At 42.3% G+C, this 27,483-nt stretch overlaps 1 long non-coding RNA gene across 2 annotated transcripts in view; it reads left to right on the top strand.

The window, feature by feature from the left end:
* The window catches only part of LOC108517417 (uncharacterized), a 35,852-nt gene that overhangs the window by 6,846 nt on the left and 1,523 nt on the right, over positions 1-27,483 (top strand). Inside the window, exons 2-3 of one of the 2 annotated variants that reach the window (XR_001882093.1) lie at positions 10,914-11,122; positions 12,582-12,632. This is a non-coding gene — a long non-coding RNA (uncharacterized LOC108517417). Of the gene's footprint in view, positions 1-10,913; positions 11,123-12,581; positions 12,633-27,483 lie in introns of those variants that run through there. The other variant, XR_001882092.1, reaches the window with a different exon arrangement.

Genomic DNA, 27,483 nt, shown 5'->3' with positions numbered 1-27,483 from the left:
GCTTCCACAATTGCTAGTCCCTAAGTTCACCACTGTGATTGATTCACTCAGCTCTGCCCATTCTTCAGTAAATATTTCCTTAAACTCTCTCGAGTATGCCATCTACTTCCTGCTGGATCCTCAGTGATGCTCAGTCACTTGAGGATTTTCTCTTCTCTTGGCTCTCATACAAAACTTACGGTTGGGACCACTCCTCTGTCATTCAGCATGTATGCCTTGATATTGCTGTGATCCACTTACATCTAGTATTTTCATGGTTTCTAACCATGTTGCAAACTCCTGTGGGTCAGGGCTATTTAATACAACATTCCCACTCTCTTCACATAGTGTTGTGCTCAGTCAATGTTTACCAGTGAAAATTATAATAAAATGCTGGATAAGGGACTCTAAGTAAAACTGGGGATTTCTCTACTGGCTTCCTTCCTTGAAACCTGTATTCCCTCCCTTCAAAGCCCCTTGCCGCGTTATGCTATGCCTGGTCTGCAGGGAGCAAATATTCTGTGTGCTCCCTACGTCTAAAGCCTGCTGCTGCATCGTGCCCAAACATGTGCTTCATAAATGCCTTTCTGTCCCACGATTCACTTCAGTGAGTTTTTATTTAAACATTTAATGACGTAAAAAGTGGTGTAAGTGCCTCCTTAGGGAATCCTGGTAAAGTATAGGGATGTAATCAAATGGTTTGCAAATTGTGCTTATTTATTTATAACTCTAATTTTAAAAGGACGAGAGTTATGAAATTATGAAAAAGATGTTCACATTTCACAGAAATGTTATCCTAAGGAATGAGGGACAATTATTCCTAGGAAAAAGGGACAATGCCAGATCATTTTCTAGAGTTATTGCGTCTTATCCATCAGTGTTGTAATGGTTTTTGTGGGAGCAATTTATAAAGCGTTTTCTTCTGCTCTCTGCCAAATATGTTTCCATCTGCCTAATTCTGCTGTGAGGGTCTCCGTTTAACCTCAGGGCTCTGGTTATTTTCATGCCAAAAATCTACACCCAGAGTCTGTTTCCTTTTTACCAGAATGATGAAGAAGATGATTAGAGAGGAATAGTAGACATTTTGGTTCATAATCCACCTTGATAATTTCATGGAAAGGCTTGGAAAAAATGAAGCTGAAATATAGACTAAGTGACAAGGGTCATGTTGTGACTCTGTGGGCAGGAAGCACTTTTGCCTTCTTGGACCTTTTCCTCCATTAAGAAAATGAAAAATCATATTTTATGACTGTTTTGGATTAATGGCAAATACATGAATATAATATGTTAAAACATTTTGTGTACCCCTAACAGTGTCTTGGTCCCTAGCTACCGTGTCTCCTGTGCCTAATGAATGAGTTGGACCTGTTCGCGAGCAATGGGAAAAGAATGTAGCTTAACTCCTTTCTCAGGGTCTAAAGGTACCAAGGTTCCAATCTGTTCTGAATGATGGCTGAGTTGGGAGGTTGTAATCATAAATAAGACAAATTCCTGTTCTTCCTCTGAGAGGCTTTGGGGGGCTTTGGAGGGGTGGCAGCTGTGGGCCACAAAGCTTGGCCACCTCCCAGATGTGGGCTGCTCATCTCTTCACCTTGTCCTAGAGTGACATCACCTTCTCTATATGTGACAGTGTTACAGTCTCTACTCTGGGAGGTCCAGGGTGACTGTCCCCATTCCACAGATGGGGAGCCTCAAGCATGGTGAGGTGAGCCTGCGTAGCTCTTCTGCCTTGAATCAGATTCTAATGCCTTGCTGCTTTCTTGGCAGCAGGAAGGAAACATCTTTAAAATATTTTTTTGACTATAAAATTGATACTGGTTTATTATGAAATTTTGAAAAATATAAGAAGTTGCGATTTTGAAAAATACAAGAAGTTGAGATAAGAGATTTTTTTAAAAAACAACAACTCCCTTGATCCTACCTCCAGGAACCAACCACTACCAACTGCTTCATGAGGTTGTATAAATGGGTGCACCATACCATGGGTGGGATAAGACTATTTGACCTCCCGGGAGCCAGCCCAGGAGTGCCTGTCATTGCTGCTATTTCTGCCTGATGTCTCCCTCAACTGTAAAATGGCTGGATTTTATAATATCCTCCCCTCAAATGCTTACAAGCTATAATGTTAACTGGAAAAGGCAGGTTGCAAAATGTTTATACAATATGATCTGAAGTATGGAGAAACATGCCTAAAAAATTGAGGAAGGTAATAGATAATTATGTCAACAGTGCTATTAGCTGTCCCTCAGCCATGGAAGCTCCTGTATGGGTGAGGAACAGCTTTTTTGGGGGATGGTAGCTTTCCAGCACCACATAACATCCCCTAGAAGGCAATGTTATCATTTTCCTTTGGATAAAATTGCTCCTGTTTGCACTCCTTGGAAGAGAGCAAGAGGAACCGTGATGCCTCCATGCCTGAACCTCAGACCTTTGGAGGTTGTTGTCCTCTTTCATCTCCTCTTCCCTGTGCCCACTCATGAAGCAGCAGTTTCTGCAGGTTCCTATTTGTATTCGAGGCTGGCAGTGGGTTTTCCCAGCTATCCTCTTGGGGCCTGGGCGACCGGTGGGCTCTGTTCTCAAAGAAAAAAGAAAAAAAAGAAGGAGACTTGTCTTTGCAGTGAAATGGATTGAGCTGAGCATAATTAGAAGGCAATAAATGAAAGAACAGAAAATGAATATGCCATGTTCATTATAAGTGAGAGTTAAATTAAGTATACTGCCAAGAAGGAGCAGAAACCAAGGGACCCTAACTTGAGGGTGGAGGATGGGAGGAGAAGGAGTCCATCCCTAATTTGTTACCTATGCTTATGTACGTAAGGTGAAAAATCCTTCTTGTCTCACATAACCAGCAAAGACACAATTAAAGCTACGCCTCAGAGAGCAATGAAGGGAACTAACAACTCCACATTACCATGGGGAGGATGCTATAGAACAAGGTCAGTTTCTGCTAGGAGACTCTTCTTACTGTTGCCACAAATGCAGAAGAGCAGCGCCTGGTGCCTCTGCAGCCTCTCAAGCCTGGCTTATCCGAGAGTGACGGGCATCTGCAGGCAAAATATTTTATCTTCCTCAGCGGCTTGATCCAGTGTTTGACCATGTTTCCCTTAGCTCTTACCTACATCTTGCCTACTCAAGTCATCATCCCGTGTCTGTTTTCCCTGATGAAGACAAGACAGAGAACATTGGCCTATGCATCCCCGCAGGATAACCTTCCAAAGCTTGATGCTGGGTTTCTTCTAAAGTGTCCATATCAAGCCCTGAATGTTAGCATACTACCAGATTAAGGAACTTTGAGTCTAAATGGTACAGTCAATAATTTAATTCAACAACTATTTGTTTGAGCATCTACTATGTGCTAAGCAGGAAAGAAATAGTCAAGGGGAACACAGTCTGCACCAAAGTCATCAGCATGTGCTACATCAGGTGCTGTGTTCAAAGATCCCACGTCCTCTTTTGGTTTCAAAGTGAGCTTTGAAGTCAGATAAACTTGGGTCTAATTCATTTTTTGCCACTTACTTCTTCTGTTACCTAAGCTAAGCTACTCAACTTGCATGGGTCTCAGTTTTGTTACCTACGAAGTGGGGATAATAATACCTGTTTCACAAGTTGTAGAATAAATAAAATTATGTGAGCAAAGCACAGTTCCTGAGGTGGAAGTTACTCTGCAAATGTTGCTCTTTCCTTCAGGTTTTATAATGATTTGGTGATGGGACATCGGAGATATTGAGTGTCATATAAAATTGGTTTTTAATTTGAAAATGTAAATTTTTACATGTATTATTTACTTTGTGGATTAACTATAATTGCAGATTGGCTTCCCACAAACTCAGGTTATGACTTGTCATTTAACATGCCAGTATTCATTTGTTTATCCAACAAATATTTAAATATCTTTTATGGCACAGTCAATGTATGTGTGGGGAATAAAAGCTGCCTTTGATATAAGGTTGGTCCAGACATGATCAGGAAAGGAAATCTGCCATGAAGAGAATCCTGTATGGAAGGCATTTTCAGGACAGTGGAAGATGGGTTCAGAGAAGCACAGCTACCAACAGAGACACTCCTCAAATGCTAGCAGAAAAAACCCTAACAAATGGCTGACTGCAGTAGAATCCTGGGAGCCTGGACTTGCCTCTCATTCTTGAATTGCATTTATTCTGGGAACTAAGCAGAGTGCTGTGTCAATCTGCTATGAGGGAGGCAGAATTATAAATAGAATATGTGCTAGAAATAGAAAATAAGATGAAAGATGGCATTTTTGGGCTTTCACGGCTTCCCCCCAGTCCCCCACCTCCCTCAGCAGAGGGAGAAAAGTCATCCAGTTTTGGTGAAGGCAAAAAAGTCAGAAGTCATGGTTCCAAGAGCAGTGGAAGGGAGGAGGAAGTAGAAAGTATGAAAGTGGTGAAAAGTATAGAAGTGGGAAGAGTTGAATGAGATGTGAATAGAGGGTTGGGAGGGTAGGCTGGCCTCCTGGGCAGATGAGAGGAAATCAAAGAGAAAACCCAGGGCTAGGACACAGAATGAAGATTTACCCAGCTGGAGAGAAACTTGAAATAGCAAGATAGTAATAACACATGGCCAGACAGGGATTGCGTTGGAAAAGAATTAAAAAGCTTAAACCCTAAAAATGGAATTAGGTGGGAAGGCTAATTTGACTGTGAGACAAAAGACCCAGGCCTGATCAGTAGCATTCCCAGATAGCTCCATTTACCCTTTTCCCCAAAACAGACCTTGACCTTCAGCTTTCAAGGTGAATATCTTCAAAGGTATTTTTGAATCCATAATGAGGTATCATTCTGTCAGATAAGGGGAAGGGTGTTCTAGTTATGGTTGAGGAAGGTTTAGTGGGAAAAAGTCTTGAAGTTGGAGGTGGGTTCTGGTCCCAGCATTGCCATCAACTAGATATGTGACTTCATACAAGTCACCTGACTGGCCTCTGTGAGCTGGGTTTGGATATCATCTCTACCATGAACTGCCTGTTTACTCTTGATCTATTTACTTCCCTTATCTGCAGGCTTTCACAACTTTCTTCCCTTCAGGAGAGGGAGAAAAGCCATCTATCCAGTTTTGGTGGAGGCAAGAAATTCAGGCACCATCATTTCAAGCTAAGCGAAAGGGAAGAAGGAAATAAAAAGTATGAAAGTGATAAAAAGTATAGAGGTGGGAGTGAGATGTAAACAGAAGGGTGGGAGGGTGAGCTGGTTTCCTGGGCCTTCATAGCTAGTCTTCATTTTTTTCAAATCCATAAAATGATGGATATTAGAGTCTGTGTCCTAAAAGCTGTGGCCTGATGTAAAGTTCGACACTTTAATACTTGAATGAGTACTTAGGGTGAGAGAAAATAGTGACCCCTAACTTAATTTGTTCTACAATAGGAAACAGCTCTCAAGGAGGTCATTCAGCTGAGATGCTGGATGAATTGACAGCTTTAAGTCCTGCTATAGTCAGAATATGTCTCCTCTTCACCTGGCAGAGATCCATGTCTTCCACCATTGCTCTATTGCAGGGGTACCAACTTTGGATCTGTGCTGCTTGAGTCGGGGAGCTCCCACAGTGTTTGTTCATACAAGAGGGTTTTTAGCAGCTACCCACCCAGAATAATTTGGGAAGAAGGCCTATAGATGCCATAAGATGGAGGTTCCTCAAGGAATCCTCAGGGGAAATGTTGTAACAGCACTCTGCCGAAGAGATGAGATGCACCTAGTTATCTTGTAAGTAGAAGGTGTAGAACTACAGGTATGGTTCTGCTTTGTTGCCCCAAAGTGATCAAAGTTTTGCAGCCCAAAAAAGGATTTGGGGAAATCGCAGCTCAGGGAACACCCAAGTCCATCAATGTTCAAAAGTGTAGTATGAAGTGGTACTGCCCAAACTCATTTATTAGGAACAGCCACGTGGTATATATAGGAACTTGCATTCTTTTACCTTACAAATTACATTATCAATTCACCTGAATGTGATAATGTGTTCTCCCATTGATCCTTGAGCTTTACTAAGGTAGTTTCTTTGGCCAGAGTTCCCTTGAGGTCGCTATAAAGAGAGCTCAACTTACCTATGGAGATTCTATTGCTTCTGCTCTGTCTTCTGCTCATCTATTTCTCAGCCCTGAAGGAACTAGTTTGCAAAATACTAGTAAGGAGATAATGTTGAATCTTGTCAGTCTCTATAACTTGATCTAGTAAGGCACTCCTCAAATAGCTCAGGTAATCTGTCCCAATACGGTCCTGATTTTGCCCAATCACATACACTTCTGACAATAGATATGAATTCAGATACTGGGCCACTGGGTCACACTGTCTGGGGGGCATCAGTCTCGGAGGTTAGGAGTCCTGGCCGGGGAAACCGAAGACTCACTAACCTATCAAGGATTGTATATAGCACACCCATATCTGGAGATGAATGTGGGTCTTGGTCAGAAACCATCCTTGTGGGAAACCGAGAGCATTCCCAGTAGGCAAGATGTCCTCTCTGTTGGGGGTATTTTGTCACAGTGACAAAGTGTGGTGTTTTGCAAAGCTGATTGACTACCATCACCTCTTAGAAGGAGGTAAGCCCATCATAAAGATTGACTGATGGCAGGGTCAGAGTGACTATCGCTTACAATTGGAGGTCTGTTTGAGTTAGGGTCTTGCTCTCTAACTCAAACAGAAGTGCAGCCCTGGACAGGTAGCATTAGCATCATCTGGAAGTTTGTGAAAAAGCAGACTCAGGCCTCATGCCAGTCCTACTGGATCAAAACTCCATTTGACAAGATTCCCAGGCAATTTGTATGCCCATTAAATTTTAAGAGGCCCTGGGTTAGGGTGCTTCTTTTGAAAAGGACGTAAATATTTCTTCTAGAAGCCAGTCATTTACACTGTAATAAGACAGCTTAATCAGAATACTTCTCATGTATCCTTTAGCTAAAATATGCCAGAGTGGGAATTTTTGTCACAAGGGAGGGAACATCACCAAACCCCCAACTCCTGACCACTACTATAACTTCAGCTCTTACCATTGGGATCTAGCACATAGTAGCATAAACGTATCTTTTGTCATTTGGCTGAATAACTCATTCACAATGAGAAAGAGTATACGGTTTTGTGTTTTTCAGTGTTTGACATATGCTGAGGTGTGGTGGGCAGAATAACAGACTACCAAATGTTCATGTCCTAATCCCTAGAACCTGTGAATATGTTACCTTACATAGCAAAGGGGAGTGGAGGTTGCAGATAAAATTAAGGTGGCTAAGCAGCTGATTTTAAGATAGAGAGAGTGTCCTGGATGATCCAGGTGGGCCCCATATAAGCACAAGCGTCCTGAAAAGTGAAAGAGGGAGGCAGAAGAGAAGGTCAGAGTCAGAGAAGGAGATGTGAGAAGGACTAGCGCTGCCCTTGCTGGCTTTGAAGACAAAGGAGGAGGGCCGTGAGTTGAGAAATGTGGGTGATCTCTAGAAGCTGGAACAGCCAAGGAAACTCTCCTACGGCCCTCAGAAAAGGACGCAGTGCTACCAACACTTTGATTTTTTACCAGTAAGACATGTGGTAGACTTCTTACCTACAGAACTATATGACAATAAATTTATGTTGTTTTAAGCTATTAAGTGTATAGTAATTTGTATGGCAACAATAGAAAACCTATAAAGCAGGAAACAGCTCATTTGTTTTGAATATGAAAACAGACAAAATCTAGCATTATATCAAATTTTTATCTTTTTTCTATCTTTTGGAATTCAGGTGTACATGTTTGAGGTAATCCTGCTTCTCAGGTCATGGAATATTATCATTTACTCACAGAAGAACCAACCTTTCTGTGAAACTTTTTTTTTTTAAAGGTTTATTGTTTTTTCCCCTTCATCTATCATTCCTAATCCCACTGCCCTCCTCCCATAGGCATCCACTCTAATACATTTAATATAGTTCTTCCAATCCGTCCAACAGATGTTTATTTAGATATATAAGCATCCTTACAAAAATATACAAGGCAGCTTTATGTGTGTGTTTGATACATAAATGGAATTGCGCTATAAATCCCATTCTGTTTTTGCTTTTTTTTCTTTTAACTCCATTTTTGAGATCAATCCAGGTTTCTAAATGAAAATATAATTCATTATCCTATTGTATACACATACTACATTTTACCTATACATTCCTTAGAGATGGACACCTAGGTTGCCTCCAGCAGGGTGGTAGTGAAGCTTGTTAGGAACATCTTGTGTTCCCTGGGAAGAATGTCCCCGGGTGTATACCCAGGAGTGGCCTTGGTGGATTTAAGGTGCACAACTGTCCTTCAGAGTGGCTGCACCTGCAGGGGGTGAGGGCTCTCTTTCCCCACCTTTTGCCAATGCTTGGTAATATCTGACTTAAAAAGACATGTTCTCTGGCTGTTGCAGCCACCAAAAAGCCAGGGTACAAAGGCAAGGAGTTATCTGAACTGCCTTCCTGGAGGGTCATGCCTTTAGGATCTGACTCATTGATTCTTTTCCTTAATTTTGTTCTGTACGTTTCTCTAAGAGGGCTAACCAGTGTCAAGGTTTGATAATATCTGAAATGGTTTTCTGGTGCCAAAGTATCATCTCACAAATTATTTAGAAATTGTAAAGAGAAAATGTACTTTATAATCCAGATATCTGACAGTTAACCACATGATCAAATTCAGCATCACTAACAGTAGGACAACTAGATATATACCTCTTGCTGTGATATATTATGAAGTACACAACATCAACTATGAAGTGTTTTTTTTTTTTTTTTTTTTTTTTTTTTTGAGATAGAGTCATACTCTGTCACCCGGTTAAGAGTACAGCGATGCAATCATAGCTCACTGCAGCTTTGACCTCCCAGTCCCAAGTGATCCTCTCACCTCAGCCTCCCTAGTAGCTGGGACTACAGATGTGTTCCACCACACCTGGCTAATTTTTATGTATTTTTTTAGTGATGGGGTTTCACCATGTTGCACAGGCCGGTCTCGAACTCCTGGGCTTAAGCAATCTGGCTGAAAGTGCTGGTATTATAGGCATAAGCCACTGTGTCCAGACTATGAAGTATTCTTGCCAAAATTGATCAACCTAAATCTAATCAAGCTTCTAGGCCAGAACTGTCCAATAACAATGTAATGTCAGCTACATATAATTTAAAATTTTCTAGTTGCCACCAAAAGCTCAGAAAAGAAAAAATAGATAAATTGTACTACATCAAGATTAAATACTTCTGTGCATCAAAGGACACAATCGACACAGACAAAAGACAAACCACTGAATGGGAGAAAATATTTGCAAAGTGATATGCATAATATGTAAAGAATCTTTACAACTCAACACCCACAAAATAAAATTAAAAAAAAAAACAGATTAAAAAATGGGGAAAGGACTTGAATAGACATTTCTCCAAAGAAGATGTACAACGGGCCAATAAGCACACGAGAAGACTAATTATGAGGGAAATGCAAATTAAAACCACAATGAGATCAAACGCATTAAGTTATACAAAGAAAGTGCCAGGTGCAGTGATCCCAGCTACTCAAGAGGCTGAGGTGGGAGAATCCCTTGAGACCAGGAGTTAGAGGCTGCTGTGCGCTATGATCATGCCTGTGAATAGCCACTGCACTCCAACATAAGCAACATAGCAAGACCCCATCTATAAAATAAAATAAAATAAAATAAAGGCAACAAAAAATAACAAGTATTGGTAAGGATGTGGAGAAATTGGAACCCTTGTGCATGCTAGTGGGAGTGTAAAATGGTATAGCTGCTGTGAAAAATGGGATGGCTATTCCTCAAAAAATTAACCATAGAATTACTATATGATCCAGCAATCCCACTTCTGGATATACATCCAAAAGAAGTGGACTCAAGGACTCGAACATATATTTGTACCCCCCGTTCATAGCAGCATTATTTACAATCCAAAAAGTAGAAGCAATCACAGGTTCATCAATGTATGACTGGATAAACAAAATGTGGCATATACACATAATGGGATATCATTCAGCTTTAAAAAGGGAGGAAATTCTAACACATGTCCCAACATGGATAAACCTAGAAGACATTGTGCTAAGTGAAATAAGTCAGTCACAAAAGCACAAATACGTTGTGATTCTATTAACATGAAGTACCAGAGTTGTCAAATTTATAGAGACAGAAAGTAGAATGGTGGTTGCCAGGGCTGAGGAGTTAGTATTCTACTGGATGCAGTTTCAGTGGGGTAGATAAAAAATTCTGGAGGTGGATGGTGGTGATGGTTGTGCAACAATGTGACTGTACTTAGTGCAACTGAACAGTACGTTTAAAAATGGTTAAAATGGTACATTTTATATTATGTGTATTTTAGCACAATGAAAACAGCTATAAAAGGCTTTCTTGAAACAACTGGGGATATCTGATATTCTGGAATTATTGTTACTTTTCTTAGGAGTAATAATAGTATTGCAGTTATACACATTATATAAAAACAGTATAATGTCCTTATTCTTAGGAGAGGTCTTCTGGACCATTTGGGGATAAAGTGCTCTGATATCTATGACTTACTTTCAAATGGTTTGGAATAATTAAAAGCAGAAAAACGAAAACATTGCACACACACCACACATACAGATAAGCAAATGTGGCAAAAGATGAACAGCTGGTGAATTAGGAAGGGGATAAACAGGTATTAATTGTTTCATTCTTATAATGTTTTCTGTCTCCTTGAAAATGTTTACAGAAAACATAGGGCCAAGAAAGGAGGAGGCCAGGAGACTTCAGGGAATGGTCAAATCATGTCCCCAAGCAGGGGACATAGTCTTCTTTGTCTTCCCCATAAAGTTCCTAAGGATGATCCATACATGCACAGGGAGCAATGACAAAGGAAAGGAGCTCTTCATTGAGCTTGTGTCTGAAAGATAAGTGCCTCTCTTTGTTGAGTGGTCTAGAGCGTGTGGCCTAGGCTAGAGGCTTACCTGTGCCTCTCTTTCCCCCTAAGCATAAGCCCAAGTTAGAAGACTTTCTTCATGTGACAGATCCCAAAAGTGATAAAAGTACCACAGCAAGCATGAGAGAAGAGAACTGAGAATCAGACAGCATCTTCAACAATGCAGAGGGAGGAGGAAGAAAGGAGAGTGGCAGAGAAAGGACACCACCTTCTACTGAGTGATGCCCACTCAGTGTGAGAAATCTCTCCATCAAGTTGAGGTACAGAGTGAGGGGCATGGGGAGAAGGGAAGATGACTTAAGTTTCTTCTTTTCCCAGAGGCAAAGGGTAGATGGATTGAAGCCCTTAGATAGTAAATATGAGAAGGCCACACTCCTACCCCTGTAAGTACTTCTAACACCACCATAAATGATGTGGAGGCCATTGTTTTAGAGGAGCTGCAAAAGGAGAAGCTCCAATTGGAGAAGTCAGTATCTGGTAAAGCAGTACTGTTGCTGACCTCTCTAAGGCTGCGTCCAGCAACCAAGACCTCAACTAGAAGGGGAGGTGTTGTGAGCTATAATAAAATGGTTAGGCATTCAGAGGGAAAATTATAAGCACCAACAACAACTTTCATGAACAGCCAAAGAATCACATGACATAAAAGTAAAAGAAGCACAGCTTACCTGGAGGAATCATCTACTACCTTTCCTTTTCTTTAACTCTTTTTCATAACCTGAAAAAACAGAGGTTCAGATCATAGGCATAATTCAGGTCCTGTGATTTGGAGTATTATGGAGACAAAGTAACTGAGATTACTTTGGCATAAATGATTGGCATTATCACTCCCAATTTAACCACTCTGTAAACATTTTATAATACAGATGAGCTCAGGGAAGGGCCAGGGTACAGGTGAGATTTGGGGATAAGGGAACAGACAGTAGTAATCCCTTGAAGCAAAACAGGAAACCTCTGACTTCCAACTTAACTGGACGTTGGATGAGTCTCATGTTGAACCAGCAGAAGCTGAGCCACTTACAACTTTCCTTGCAGCTTCTCCTAAACTCTGGTCTTTTGCAACTTCCTGAAATAATCAAACCATCCTTGGTGCACAGTTAAAATTACTTCCTTTGATGCCTCACTGTATCTTTTCGTAAAGGTTTAGAAAAGAGGCAACACCTTTAGCTGAACAGTTGTTTGTTTCAGAGGATATTGACTTACTGCATCTGATCAGGAATTAGTTTATCCTATATTCCTATTACCATTCCTTACAATTACCTAGTGTCAAGGGACTTGGCATGGTGAGGGGTGAGGCAGTTGTAAATGTATATTTTAAATATAGACTTTGTCCCTGCCCTTAGATTCTCATGTATCCCCTGGAGTCTCTAAGGGAATATGGCTTCTCCAATACTTTCTCAAACAGCTGTTGAGAATCATTCTTTGTAGTGAGAAATATTACTGATGTGGAGCCAGGAGAAAGTCTGATAGCCACAGCAGCAGGGGAATGAGGAGAGGGTGGTTGTGTGTGTCCTCAGCTCAATTATCTTCTTAGCCTGGGACTGTGAACTCAAGCTCATTAGCAACACAACCCTGCACCTCAAAATACCTCGGGACAGTTGCTTAGTGAGTAGTTGGTATGTTTAACTTCCTCCAATTGGATTTTCCCGTCTGGAAATTATGGGAGCTTAGTTGTGCCCAAACAGCTGAATGCATATCCCTCAGGCTGCCTTACCATTTCAGTGTCTTCCAGACATCTTCCATCTGCCAGGGATTTGCATCGTGGCTGCTTGAGGGACTTAACCTGGAACCCTTGCGAAGTGTCACCCCCTTGAGGCCTTAAGACACACGGCCCAGTCAGAAACACTGGGAAAAGTAACTGTCCTGTCCCCCAGGAGACTCCCTCAGCCAATGAATTGGTGGCGGATGAGTATAAATATCCCAACAACCTCAGTCCCTTGTAGGTGGAATTATTCTTGAGATGTGTGTCTTAGACTGTTTCTCAGAGTTTTCTCTTGCGAATTAAGCTATTAGTTGTCCTCTGTAGCGTGGTTTGAATAATGTCACTTTTTATTGGCTGTCACGATGATTGGCCGTATTTGGTAGTAAGGAAATAACGGTCACGATGTTTTCCAGTCACTTGGTGGTACATCCCTGGCCAGCCAATTGGAACTTGTAGCAAGCGACCAAGGCCTGGGGACTCTTATCATTTCTCTACATTGCGACTGAGTTTCTGAAAAGACCAGTTAACACAGTAGGGTTTTCTGGACTTTGGGGTTTGAAAGGTCACTGGATCCAGGCCAGAAAAGGAGGAAGCGAGTAACTATCAATTCTTAGAGTGTGTGATATGTGAATTCTTCCAAATGCCTCTTGTGGGTCTGGGTCTATTGCCCCACAGAAGGTAGGGATGCATCCTGGATAGAGCAGGTCTTCTAAAGCGAGACTCGGGGTTGGAATTTTTGCCTCCATCATTTGCCCAGCCATGCTAGCTGGCGGTAAATTACTGTAAACGTCTGAACCTTAGCCTTCGTTCATCTGTAAAACAGAGGATAATAATAAGTTTTTCGTTACACAGCCGCTGTGAGGATAAAATTTGGGTAATGTACCCAAAGCTCTTCACACAGAAAGCCTTCCCTACTGGAGTCTCTCATTGCTACCCCCTGGACTTTCCTAGCAGAGTGTGGCTTCTCCAATACCCTTCTCAAACAGCTGTTGAGAATCACTGTTTATAATGAAAATATTATGAAGTGGAACCAGAGAAATCGCAGCCTTTGCAGCCACAGGGCGGATGAGGAGAGGTGGTGTGTGTGTCCTCAGCTCAGTGGCTAGGTGCCTGGCGTGTGCGTAGGAATGAAAAAGAAAGAATGAGTAGAATTGAGAATGTATCCTAACTTTCTATTTTTTGGCATAAATTAACAATTTAACAAGCTTTAACAAAAAACTAGGCGATTCATTCTGGTTGCCGTGCTTTACCGGGAACATGCTTTTTCTCGTTTTTGAGACGGACTGTCGCTTCTGTCGCCCAGGCTGAGTGCAGTGGGCCGATCTCGCTCCTGCAAGCTCCGCCCCTCCGCGTTTACGCCCATTTTTTCTGCCTAGCCTCCCGGTTAGCTGGGACTACAGGCCGCCCGCCCACCCTTCGCCCGGCTAGTTTTGTATTTTTTAGCTAGAGACGGGGTTTCACCGTGTTAGACCAGGATGGGTCCTTGATCGCCTGACCTCGTGATCGGGGGCCGCTCTCGGGGTCCCTCCCAAAGTGCTGCGGATACAGGCTTGAGCCACCCGCGCCCAGGCCGACATTGCGTTTTGGGTCTAATGGAGCTTCGGTAGTAGTTTGTTATTATTTTTCGTTGGTTTATTTTTGCCTAAAAGCGACCGACGTGAGACGGGTCTTGCCCAATTTTTTCGTTCCAGGCTGACTAGTCAATGCTCCTTGAACCCCAGTCCCACCCGCTGAAAAAAGAAAAAGACAAATTGCAGAACTTATGAAAACCACAACCCAGAAATCTGAATGTTTTCATGTGTTTAGCTGTTTCTTGGCGAGAAATTTATGAAAAGCCCTGTGCTGCTGGGGTTTTTAAACGGCCCATTGGGAGCCATCTCCTGTCCTTACCCCTAAGCTTGCTGAACCGGATTGTTATCTCCCTATTTTAAGCTTAGTGCAGGATTTATGAGACTTTAAACACATGGTTGGGTTACTTGGAGGCTTTAAGGAGATTAAGGCAGGCCAGCAGCACCTGGGGTATATTAAGTTGTTTTAAAGATTCTATCGGCCATTTCCATGCTTAAAATTCAGCTTCTCAAGGATTCCCCATATCCTGGGAACTGAATCTATTTCGGCGCAGAGGGGAGTAAATTTCGTTTAGGTGTTTCATAAATGAGGAAAAAACTCATACACACCTCTATAGCTCTGTGTTTTGTTTGTTCCGGCCTGTGGGCTCTGCCCCTCACCTCTGCCTATGCGTGCATGTCGTAGCTGGGGGCGTTTCCCTTCTCTGCTATTCGCTGTCCTCTCTCAAGCAGTTGATCTCGGTGGTTCCTCTGTGTTCACGAACTCAGCCCTCTGACCCAGGACCTAACGACAGCAGGGGAGTCGCCAGCTTTCTTGGCCCTGCCCTTGGGGCTCCTTGTGTCCAGGGAGGGCTGCGCGTGGGTGGGAATGCCTGACATCAGGGGTGACAAATCGTCTGTGTTTACACCAGAGGGAGCAATTTACTCTGTGGGCTGAGAGGGGCTGGCCTGAGTCTGGGTTTCCAAATGTCCCTTCAGCCAAAACACACACAATTCCTTGGCAGTTGTAAGATTTAGGAGGACTGCTGTATTGAATGACCTTGAAATAGTTCAGGGCCACAACATAGGACACTGTTTTGTCATATTCTTACAATACTGCGGGAGAGCCCAACATTCTTTCTCATGTCAATATTATGCCTCATGCAGCCTCCATGTTCTTGCCTCTCACGTTCTTCCATGTCCCAGCCTGTCTCCCGTTCAAGGTCCAAGTGTGATATAGGGAACATGAACACATTTTAGATATCAGCCTGAACCAGACATTGCTGGGAAGGAAATTAGAGAAACCATTCAAAAGTCAAGTAAAATAACTTGTGAATACATATTCTATGGTTCCATTTATGTGATACACTAAAAAAGACAAATCTAATCTATAGTGACAGAAAGCAGACTGGTGGCTGCTTGGGGCCAAGGTAAGGGCAGATTGGCTAAGACGGCACAAGAAAACTTTTGTGACGTTAAAGTATGCTATGCCTTGATTGTGGTAATGGATGGACAGTTATATAAAGTTGTAAACACTCACTGAAATGTATAATTAAAATGTGTGTGAACTATACCTTGGTTTTAAATGTCTCTGTTGTACATTCACACCACCCTTTACCTCCATTAGCATAGACAATAGGAAGCTGTGTGTGAATCTTAGAACGCTCCCCAATCCAGGGGTGGTTGTTCAACTAGCCTATGCTGTGTATCCATAGAGGGCATGGATAATCCAAAGCAGCAGATAAAACACCTAATTAGTTCTAATTGACTCTGGACTTTTCTGTGCATTTACATTCCCTGAGTACAACCTGACTGACAGGAGCAGGGAGAGTAGGCAGCCAAGAAATGTGGCAGGGGAGGCGAGATTAAACAATTACAAGGGAGGGACAATGAAAGGGTGACTGACCACACAGATGATAAAGAATTGTTGACTTTGTAATGTGAACTGCATATTGCGCAAAGCAATTGGTGAGGTGGAGCAGATGTGCATTAGAAACGAAACCAACCACCTGGAATGGTCATGGTCTCTGGATAACAGGGGAGCTTCATCGACTCCATCTTTTCCACATCTCTAATTAAAATTTTGATATTACTTAAGTCAGGCACACTGCTCTATTCATTCCGATATCTGAATATCCATTTTAAAGTGGGCTAGGCTCACCCAGAGGATGACACGACTAGATTAAGAGATGGAGTGAAGGTTTAGAACACTGGATTTTGTCCCTGTTTGTGTGACCTTCTGGAAAATCACTTGTTTCATTTGTTCCTTTATTCCCCTATTCAATAAAATTATAGAGCACCTATTATAAACCAGGCAGTTCACAAGACATTGTTGACATATTGCTGTAGGTGTCATTTTCCTCATTTGTAAATGCTCATTCTGGGATCCCTGGACTATCCTGATCACTCTGCTAATGGTGGGTAGTGATGAGGTCAGGCTCTGGGAACTTCAGTGCTGTGTCTCAATGTTGAGGCTGCCGCAATATAAAAGATAAGACTCTCCAACTTCCTTGGTCTGTATCTTTTAAAGAGTGGCTCCGGATCACTAAAAGCATCTTTGCCATAAAATTCCATGGAAATGAAACTAAGCATTTTAGTTTTATCTGTTGAAAATCTGTCCTTTAAAACCTCCTAAGACCATTTTAAAATTAATTTCTTACTGCTTCAAAGCAGAAACTCACAGATAGTTAGAAACTAACATTTGATCTAGTGCAAGGAAGTAAACTAGGGTTTTGTCAGGCCTTTTCCCTGATTTACAGTGTTCCCTGGCACACCCACCCCTCACTAAGCAAAATTTAGAAGTCAACAGACACAAAATTGCTTCTCCCTTGAAATCTTCCTCACACTTATTTTCAAGCATGCAAGATATACAAGCTCTTTTCAAGCATACAAGATCTGTTCCCTCCCAGGTCATCAAATCAACTCTCACAAAAGAGTGATAGAGTGAGTTTCCATTTCTACTCTGTCCATTTATAATGTGTGACCCAGGGAAAGTTTCCTAACTTCTTTGCCCCTCAGTTTCTTCATCTGGAAGTGGAGATAACAATATCTACTTTGAGTTGTTGTCCAGTATAAATAAAATAATGGATGTGAAAATGCCCAGCCAATAGTAGAAAAGCAGTGGTGGTGGTTATGAAAGCCTAGCAGGGGTGAAGGCTGGAGATTAGAGAGAAACATCTGCCATTGAGTGAGAGGTACTCCACTTATTCTTGGAATGAGGAAGAAGGACCTTCAGTCTTTGTTGAGTAGGTGGCTCCCATGGAAGGATAGGATCTTCAGATTATTAAGCTCAGAAGTGTGTATTATCTATCTGGGAGGACTGGCATCCTAAAAGGGGAAATATGTCATCCATATGCCAAAATGGGAGGGCCCAGCACCCAGCTATAGGGAGAATGAATATGGAAGAATGGTGAAGAAAAGTCAGCTCCAGCCAGCTGTGGTGGCCATATCAGCAGATGCCACCATCAGATTACCTCCACATTCCCCAGGAAAAGTTGACATTTCCTGGTCCTTTCCAGAGAAGGCACAGTCCTACCATCAGGTCAAAATTAGTATCACAAAGAGGACTGAGAACCTGAAGATGGAGCATGCCTGCTGATCCAAGAACAACAGACAACTGGCTCAGGCTGTGATTAAAGTTGGTTGGAATTCACAGCCGGTAGAACAATGACTACATTAATGAACTGAACTTCGGCTTACCCTCCTGTTCCAAAGTCTTTCTTCTTCCCTCCACACACACAGCCAACTCTACTATGGAGATTTATGGTGTTAGCACCTGGAAGTGTTGGACGGCCTTGACTGCTGTTTAATAAACTCTAACATATGTGATTTGAAAATACAGTTACAGGATGTAAACTGACTTTTAATTGCTAAGAATGCCAAATAAGAACCAACTATATCGTAGAGCTCCACATGGGCAGGGACAACATCTACTTTTATCAAGCATCAAGCTCGGTGCTTCTTTGGTGTCCAACCATCCTGTTTTGCCTGGAGCTCTCCTAGCTTCAGCACTGAAAATTCCTGTGTCTCAGGAAACTGCTTAGTCACAGATAACCAGGGATGGCTGGTCACCTGGTCTTGGCACATAATAGATGGCCAATAAATTTATGTCAACCCAAAGAAATGCATTAAATAAGTGTAGAAGTGTAACTGGAATTACAGTGCAATAAGTTATATTAACTACTTTGGATACAAATCAGCCTCTAATAGATACTGGTTTGACGTTGAGTTTGGTGAAACCAGCATACTAGTTTGATGATATATAGACCAGTTTTGGGCTTTCTATACCTTCTGATTTCTGTCCCTTCTTTTGACCTTATTGTGTGTATCTGGGTAATTAGTCAGCAACAGGGCCACACAGTTTCAAACTGTCAAAACATGGTCAAACATGACTAGGGTTTCTAAAGTTTATTTTCCTAATTATTAACTTTCCCATCCCATCTACATAGAAGTCAGGTGCTTTAATATGATCCATAGCATACACTTGGGAAGGAAGGAGCATTTGTGCAATCAAAGAAATTCAACAATCCTTTACTGAGTGACNAATTCACTTCTCAAGGATTCCCATATCCTGGAACTGAATCTATTTCGGGCAGAGGAGTAAATTTTTAGGATGTTTCATAAATGGAGGAAAAAACTCATCCCTCTATCACTTCTTGTTTTGTTTTTCCGGCTGTGCCTCTGCCCCCTCACCTCTCTATCTTGCATGTCTAGCTGGGGTTTCCCTTCTCTCTATTCCTGTCCTCTCTCAAGCAGTTGATCTCAGTGTTCCTCTGTGTTCACGAACTCAGCCTCTGACCCAGGAACCTAACGACAGCCAGAGGGAGTCTGCAGCTTTCTTGCCTGCCCTTGGCTCCTTGTGGTCCAGGGAGGGCTGCGGTGGGTGGGAATGCCTGACACAGGGTGACAAATCTCTGTGTTTACACCAGAGGGAGCAATGACTCTGTGGCTGAGAGGGGCTGGCTAGAGTCTGGAGTTTCCAAATGTCCATTCAAGGCAAAACACACACAATTCCTTGGCAGTTAAATTTAGGAGACTCTGTATTGAATGACCTTGAAAATAGGTTCAGGGCACAACATAGGCACACTGTTTTGTCATATTCTACAAATACTGGGGAGAGCCAACATTCTTCTCATTGTCAATAATTATGCTCATGAGCCTCCATGTCTTGCCTCTCACGTTTCTTCCATGTCCCAGCTCTGTCTACCCTGTCAAGTCAGTGTGGATATAGGGAACATGAACACATTTTAATATCAGCCTGAACCAGACATTGCTGGGAAGGAAATTAGAGAAACCATTCAAAAGTCAAGTAAAAATAACTTGTGAATACATATTCTATGGTTCCATTTATGTGATACACTAAAAAAGACAAATCTAATCTATAGTGACAGAAAGCAGACTGGTGGCTGCTTGGGGCCAAGGTAAGGGCAGATTGGCTAAGACGGCACAAGAAAACTTTTTGTGACGTTAAAGTATGCTATGCCTTGATTGTGGTAATGGATGGACAGTTATATAAAGTTGTAAACACTCACTGAAATGTATAATTAAAATGTGTGTGAACTATACCTTGGTTTTTAAATGTCTCTGTTGTACATTCACACCACCCTTTACCTCCATTAGCATAGACAATAGGAAGCTGTGTGTGAATCTTAGAACGCTCCCCAATCCAGGGGTGGTTGTTCAACTAGCCTATGCTGTGTATCCATAGAGGGCATGGATAATCCAAAGCAGCAGATAAAACACCTAATTAGTTCTAATTGACTCTGGACTTTTTCTGTGCATTTACATTCCCTGAGTACAACCTGACTGACAGGAGCAGGGAGAGTAGGCAGCCAAGAAATGTGGCAGGGGAGGCGAGATTAAACAATTACAAGGGAGGGACAATGAAAGGGTGACTGACCACACAGATGATAAAGAATTGTTGACTTTGTAATGTGAACTGCATATTGCGCAAAGCAATTGGTGAGGTGGAGCAGATGTGCATTAGAAACGAAACCAACCACCTGGAATGGTCATGGTCTCTGGATAACAGGGGAGCTTCATCGACTCCATCTTTTCCACATCTCTAATTAAAATTTTGATATTACTTAAGTCAGGCACACTGCTCTATTCATTCCGATATCTGAATATCCATTTTAAAGTGGGCTAGGCTCACCCAGAGGATGACACGACTAGATTAAGAGATGGAGTGAAGGTTTAGAACACTGGATTTTTGTCCCTGTTTGTGTGACCTTCTGGAAAATCACTTGTTTCATTTGTTCCTTTATTCCCCTATTCAATAAAATTATAGAGCACCTATTATAAACCAGGCAGTTCACAAGACATTGTTGACATATTGCTGTAGGTGTCATTTTCCTCATTTGTAAATGCTCATTCTGGGATCCCTGGACTATCCTGATCACTCTGCTAATGGTGGGTAGTGATGAGGTCAGGCTCTGGGAACTTCAGTGCTGTGTCTCAATGTTGAGGCTGCCGCAATATAAAAGATAAGACTCTCCAACTTCCTTGGTCTGTATCTTTTTAAAGAGTGGCTCCGGATCACTAAAAGCATCTTTGCCATAAAAATTCCATGGAAATGAAACTAAGCATTTTAGTTTTATCTGTTGAAAATCTGTCCTTTAAAAACCTCCTAAGACCATTTTAAAATTAATTTCTTACTGCTTCAAAGCAGAAACTCACAGATAGTTAGAAACTAACATTTGATCTAGTGCAAGGAAGTAAACTAGGGTTTTTGTCAGGCCTTTTTCCCTGATTTACAGTGTTCCCTGGCACACCCACCCCCTCACTAAGCAAAATTTAGAAGTCAACAGACACAAAATTGCTTCTCCCTTGAAATCTTCCTCACACTTATTTTCAAGCATGCAAGATATACAAGCTCTTTTCAAGCATACAAGATCTGTTCCCTCCCAGGTCATCAAATCAACTCTCACAAAAGAGTGATAGAGTGAGTTTCCATTTCTACTCTGTCCATTTATAATGTGTGACCCAGGGAAAGTTTCCTAACTTCTTTGCCCCTCAGTTTCTTCATCTGGAAGTGGAGATAACAATATCTACTTTGAGTTGTTGTCCAGTATAAATAAAATAATGGATGTGAAAATGCCCAGCCAATAGTAGAAAAGCAGTGGTGGTGGTTATGAAAGCCTAGCAGGGGTGAAGGCTGGAGATTAGAGAGAAACATCTGCCATTGAGTGAGAGGTACTCCACTTATTCTTGGAATGAGGAAGAAGGACCTTCAGTCTTTGTTGAGTAGGTGGCTCCCATGGAAGGATAGGATCTTCAGATTATTAAGCTCAGAAGTGTGTATTATCTATCTGGGAGGACTGGCATCCTAAAAGGGGAAATATGTCATCCATATGCCAAAAATGGGAGGGCCCAGCACCCAGCTATAGGGAGAATGAATATGGAAGAATGGTGAAGAAAAAGTCAGCTCCAGCCAGCTGTGGTGGCCATATCAGCAGATGCCACCATCAGATTACCTCCACATTCCCCCAGGAAAAGTTGACATTTCCTGGTCCTTTCCAGAGAAGGCACAGTCCTACCATCAGGTCAAAATTAGTATCACAAAGAGGACTGAGAACCTGAAGATGGAGCATGCCTGCTGATCCAAGAACAACAGACAACTGGCTCAGGCTGTGATTAAAGTTGGTTGGAATTCACAGCCGGTAGAACAATGACTACATTAATGAACTGAACTTCGGCTTACCCTCCTGTTCCAAAGTCTTTCTTCTTCCCTCCACACACACAGCCAACTCTACTATGGAGATTTATGGTGTTAGCACCTGGAAGTGTTGGACGGCCTTGACTGCTGTTTAATAAACTCTAACATATGTGATTTGAAAATACAGTTACAGGATGTAAACTGACTTTTAATTGCTAAGAATGCCAAATAAGAACCAACTATATCGTAGAGCTCCACATGGGCAGGGACAACATCTACTTTTTATCAAGCATCAAGCTCGGTGCTTCTTTGGTGTCCAACCATCCTGTTTTGCCTGGAGCTCTCCTAGCTTCAGCACTGAAAATTCCTGTGTCTCAGGAAACTGCTTAGTCACAGATAACCAGGGATGGCTGGTCACCTGGTCTTGGCACATAATAGATGGCCAATAAATTTATGTCAACCCAAAGAAATGCATTAAATAAGTGTAGAAGTGTAACTGGAATTACAGTGCAATAAGTTATATTAACTACTTTGGATACAAATCAGCCTCTAATAGATACTGGTTTGACGTTGAGTTTGGTGAAACCAGCATACTAGTTTGATGATATATAGACCAGTTTTGGGCTTTCTATACCTTCTGATTTCTGTCCCTTCTTTTGACCTTATTGTGTGTATCTGGGTAATTAGTCAGCAACAGGGCCACACAGTTTCAAACTGTCAAAACATGGTCAAACATGACTAGGGTTTCTAAAGTTTATTTTCCTAATTATTAACTTTCCCATCCCATCTACATAGAAGTCAGGTGCTTTAATATGATCCATAGCATACACTTGGGAAGGAAGGAGCATTTGTGCAATCAAAGAAATTCAACAATCCTTTACTGAGTGACTGCTCTGGGCACTGTGCTGGGGCTGCAGGGCATTCAAAATGAGTGAAAAAGGATCTATGCCCTTAGCAGCTCTCAGTCTAGGTAGAGGATGTATGAATAACCAGACATGAATATTTATGATATGAAGCAGATGGGTATACTTTTTTAAATATTTTTTTTTTTTTTTTTTGGAGACGGAGTCTCGCTCTGTCGCCCAGGCTGGAGTGCAGTGGCCGGATCTTAGCTCACTGCAAGCTCTGCCTCCTGGGTTTACGCCATTCTCCTGCCTCAGCCTCCTGAGTAGCTGGGACTACAGGTGCCCGCCACCTCACCCAGCTAGTTTTTTGTATTTTTTAGTAGAGATGGGGTTTCACCATGTTAGCCAGGAGGGTCTCGATCTCCTGACCTCGTGATCCACCCGTCTCGGCCTCCCAAAGTGCTGGTATTACAGGCTTGAGCCACCGCGCCCGGCCTATTTTAATGATTTTAATTGTGCCCTATATGACTACGGGAGAGAAAGAGATAGATTTTGAGACATTGTGGAATGTCCACTTGAAGGAGGTAGGATCTAAGGTGGGCTTTGAAGGAAGTACAGGACTTCAAAAGTTGGCTATCAGGTGGGGAGAATTTCTTTCCAGGTAGAAGGGAGAGTAAGGGCGTGGGAATTAGTTGCATTAGGCCACTCACTACATAAATCTGACTACAGGGACTTAGCTAAACAGAGACCTACATAACAAGAAGCCCAAGGCTAATGCAGAACTTAAAGGAGCCATCAATGCCCCAGGCTTCTTTTCTCTTTCTGCTCCCCCATCCTTAGCCTTTGGCTTTGTTGATCTGTGTTCCCAAGATGGTTACTCAACCTCAAGCCTCATGTTGTGCACAAGGCAGGTAAAAGGAGAAAGAAAAAAGGGTAGGAAAGAAATTGAAGAAGGAAAGAAAGGAAGGAAGGGTGGGGAGAAGGTGGAGCCTGTATGAGGAGGGCAAAAGTTTTCCCCAAATCCCTAGCAGACTTTTTATTCAGTCATATCTCATGATAAGAAACAGGTTACATGGCCACCCCTAGCTGCAAAGGAGTCTGGGCAGGTGAGCATCGTAGCTGGGCATATTGCCCTCCTGAATATTATTGTAGTTCTGTTAGTAGCAAGGCAGGGCAGAATGGATTTGGGGTAGGTACCCAGCAGGGTCTGTGCCTTTGAGCAGAAGCCTAGAGATGAGGACAGGGCAGGGATTGCTGGATAAATGAGAGAATGAAGAGTAGAATCTTGTGCCTGGAATGGAGCAGACGTGTGTGTGTGGGTGTGTGTGTGCACATGTGCATGTGTGTATGTGTTGAGGAGAGGGCAGAACAAGATGGGATGGGATGGCTTTACAGGTGTGGGTAGAAGTCATCTGAAGAAAATAGTGGGAAAATATGTGCCAAATTCTAGAGATATGTGGCTTTAACCTGTCTCTTTAATTTCTCTGTGAAAGCTCTAGATCAGCCTGTTTCATGTTTCATGGGATGGTGTTCATCCTTTACTCCCATCCGCTTCCTTCCTCAGTCTCATGTTATCAAGAACCTTGGATAGGCTGGGTGTGGTGGCTCATGCCTATATCCCAGCACTTTGGGAGGTTGAGGCAGGAGGATTGCTTGAGCCCAGGAGTTTGAGATCAGCCTAGGCAACATAGGGAGACCCTGTTTCTACAGAGGCCGGGGCAGGGGAGGGAAAGAACTTTGGATAGTTGTATTAAAAATGCCACTTTTGAAGGCCGGGCACGGTGGCTCAAGCCTGTAATCCCAGCACTTTGGGAGGCTGAGACGGGCGGATCACGAGGTCAGGAGTTCGAGACCATCCTGGCTAACACGGTGAAACCCCGTCTCTACTAAAAAATACAAAAGCTAGCCGGGCGAGGTGGCTGGCGCCTGTAGTCCCAGCTACTCTGGAGGCTGAGGCAGGAGAATGGCGTAAACCCGGGAGGCGGAGCTTGCAGTGAGCTGAGATCCGGCCACTGCACTCCAGCCCTCCAGCCCAGGTGACAGAGCGAGACTCCGTCTCAAAAAAAAAAAAAAAAAAAAATGCCACTTTCAAACCTATACCTTCATGTCAGTATCAGAACATCACAGAAACACAGCCTTTTCTTTCCCTCAAATTTACCTGTTATCTATATTTCAATTTCACATTATTATTTATATATTATACTGATTGACTCTTTTATTTCCCTTGGGTACTGTACAATATCAACCTTTCAGCATGAAACAATTGTGATTTTAGTTTTGTTAACTAATAATCAGGAGAAAAAATGTATACAGAAACATAATACTAATCAGAAATATACATATATATTTTTCTATATATTTCTGATTAGTATTTATCAATCTAAAATCATACTTTACACACACACATACTCCCTCCTCCCCTACATATATTTTCCATCTATAGCAGTATTTTTTTTTCTGGATAGACATAGAGACTTTGTTTTATTGTCAATATAGTAGTTTTCTTTCTTTTTTTTTTTTTGAAACGGAGTCTCGCTCTGTCGCCCAGGCTGGAGTGCAGTGGCCGGATCTCAGCTCACTGCAAGCTCCGCCTCCCGGGTTTACGCCATTCTCCTGCCTCAGTCTCCCGAGTAGCTGGGACTACAGGGGCCCGCCACCTCGCCCGGCTAGTTTTTTGTATTTTTTAATAGAGACAGGGTTTCACCGTGTTAGCCAGGATGGTCTTGATCTCCTGATCTCGTGATCCACCAGTCTTGGCCTCCCAAAGTGCTGGGATTACAGGCTTGAGCCACCGCGCCCGGCCAATATAGTAGTTTTCTTTCTTTTTTTTTTAAATTATACTTTAAGTTCTGGGATACATGTGCAGAACGTGCAGGTTTTTTACATAGTTATATACGTGCCATGGTGGCTTGTAGCACCCATCAATCTGTCATCTAATGCTATCCCTCTCCTAGACCCTCCACCTCCTGACAGGCCCTGGTGTGTGATGTTCCCCTCCCTGTGTCCATGTGTTCTCATTGTTCAACTCCCACTTATGAGTGAGAACATGTGGTGTTTGGTTTTCTGTTCCTGTGTTAGTTTGCTGAGAATGATGGTTTCCAGCTTCATCCATGTCTCAGCAAAGGACAGGAACTTATCTTTTTTTTATGGCTGCATAGTGTTCCATGGTGTATATGTGCCACATTTTCTTTATCCAGTCTATCATTGGTGGGCATTTGGGTTGGTTCCAAGTCTTTATAGCAGTCTTTTTGAGGGTCAGACTTGTTCTTTAGCTTGGTAATTTCTTTTGTATCTTGGAGTGATTTTACTTTGGTCACTCTCTAAGCTACAGCTCTGATTAATTTTCCCATTGCTTGGCTCCAGTTTTGGTTTCTTTCAGGGCAATAGTTTCTGAAGATAACAACTATTCTGAAGAGTAGTTGAAGAACCACAGAGAGCCTATCAGTATTAGGGGAAGTTATAAGGTTGTTGTTATTACTCTAAGTCAGGGGTCAGCAAACATTTTTTCGAAGTGCCAGATAGTAAATATTTTTTATTTTGCAGGCCAAACGGTCTTTGTTGCAACTACTCAGCTCTGCCCTTGTAACAAAAAAGTAGTCATAAACACTAAGCAAATGAATGGGCACAGCTTTGTTCTGATAAAACTTTATTTACAAGACCCCTACTCTAAGTGAACAGCAGAAGGAGATTCTCTCCCTTGAGCATGCGCTTTGTCTGTGTTTCTTCTTTTGTCTTCATATCACCATCTTTCCTCCACATTTGTCTTTATTCCTTTTCATCATAACTTCCCTGTTTCTCAAACCCCACAAGCCTCTCAGATTCTAGTCTGTGAAATTAGAATAAAGAACTCAGAAAAGGGGGAAAAGGTGCTGGTTCTAAGGCACATTTGATTTGAGTAGAAAGCAGGACATACAGATAGGTAATTTCATCCAAAGAGGAGTTAATGGAAGTGGATAGAAAATCTTTTATCTCATTCATTCTTGGTGCTTCAACCAGCTCCTAGCTCCTTAATCAATATTCCCAGCTGCCAAGCCCTCTCTCAGCTGCTCTGCCAATTGGACATCACCATAATAATTGGACATTTCTAATTGCTCATTGGACATTACCACCTGGATGCCCATCATCACTTCAGACTCTAACATAGGAGAGGAAATGTGTGCGATAGGGAAACAGCATGGGAACTAGCCTAGGACTCATGAATGCTGGGGTCTGCTGTGGGACTTTGGGCAAGTCACTTTATTCTCTACTTTTCAGTCTTCTCATTGTTGAAATGAGGGGTTCAATTAAGTAATATGTTAATCCCTTTCCCCATCTTTCCCCAGATTGTTTTCTCCTCTCTAGAGGAAGAATTTCTCCTCCAGAAGCCAATTTTTCCTGTTAGTTATGCCATTGTTCTCTCTCAGTTACCTAGTGTAACCTAGGAGGCTTCCTGGACTCCTGCTCCCCTCCGCTCCCTCTTTCCTGTCCACACCTGCTTCTCTCCGTATATAAGGCATCAACACATGCTATTATGTTTCCTTTCTCATTGCCTTCCACAGCTTTCCATTTCAGTCACAGCCACAGCTTCACTGAAGTACTTCTACACTATTCTACGGACTCCGAACTCCTTCTTCCAGTCTTCTAGGCTCATCTACCTTCCGAAAACACTTCTTCCATCTTGTCCTGTCCTGTCCCTTCCTTCCTTTAAATCTCTGAGTAGGGGTGGAGGAAAGGGGTCTGTGTCAAGATGCCTTGGGAGCTTTTCTAAATACATAGACCTGAACATAGCTCTTCCTTTCTCCACTCTGGCGTTCTTATGCATCATGTGAAAAAGTTTCTCCAGGTGATGATTTTCTCCCTGTCTCTCTCTCTCACACATCATTGTAAAGAATCC

The sequence above is a fragment of the Rhinopithecus bieti genome, unplaced genomic scaffold (assembly GCF_001698545.2).
Source record: "Rhinopithecus bieti isolate Rb0 unplaced genomic scaffold, ASM169854v2 scaffold_39586, whole genome shotgun sequence".
In the NCBI taxonomy this organism is placed as follows: domain Eukaryota; kingdom Metazoa; phylum Chordata; class Mammalia; order Primates; family Cercopithecidae; genus Rhinopithecus; species Rhinopithecus bieti.
The sequence above is the reverse complement of the archived record's forward strand: the minus strand, read 5'-3'. Positions and strand labels throughout refer to the sequence as shown.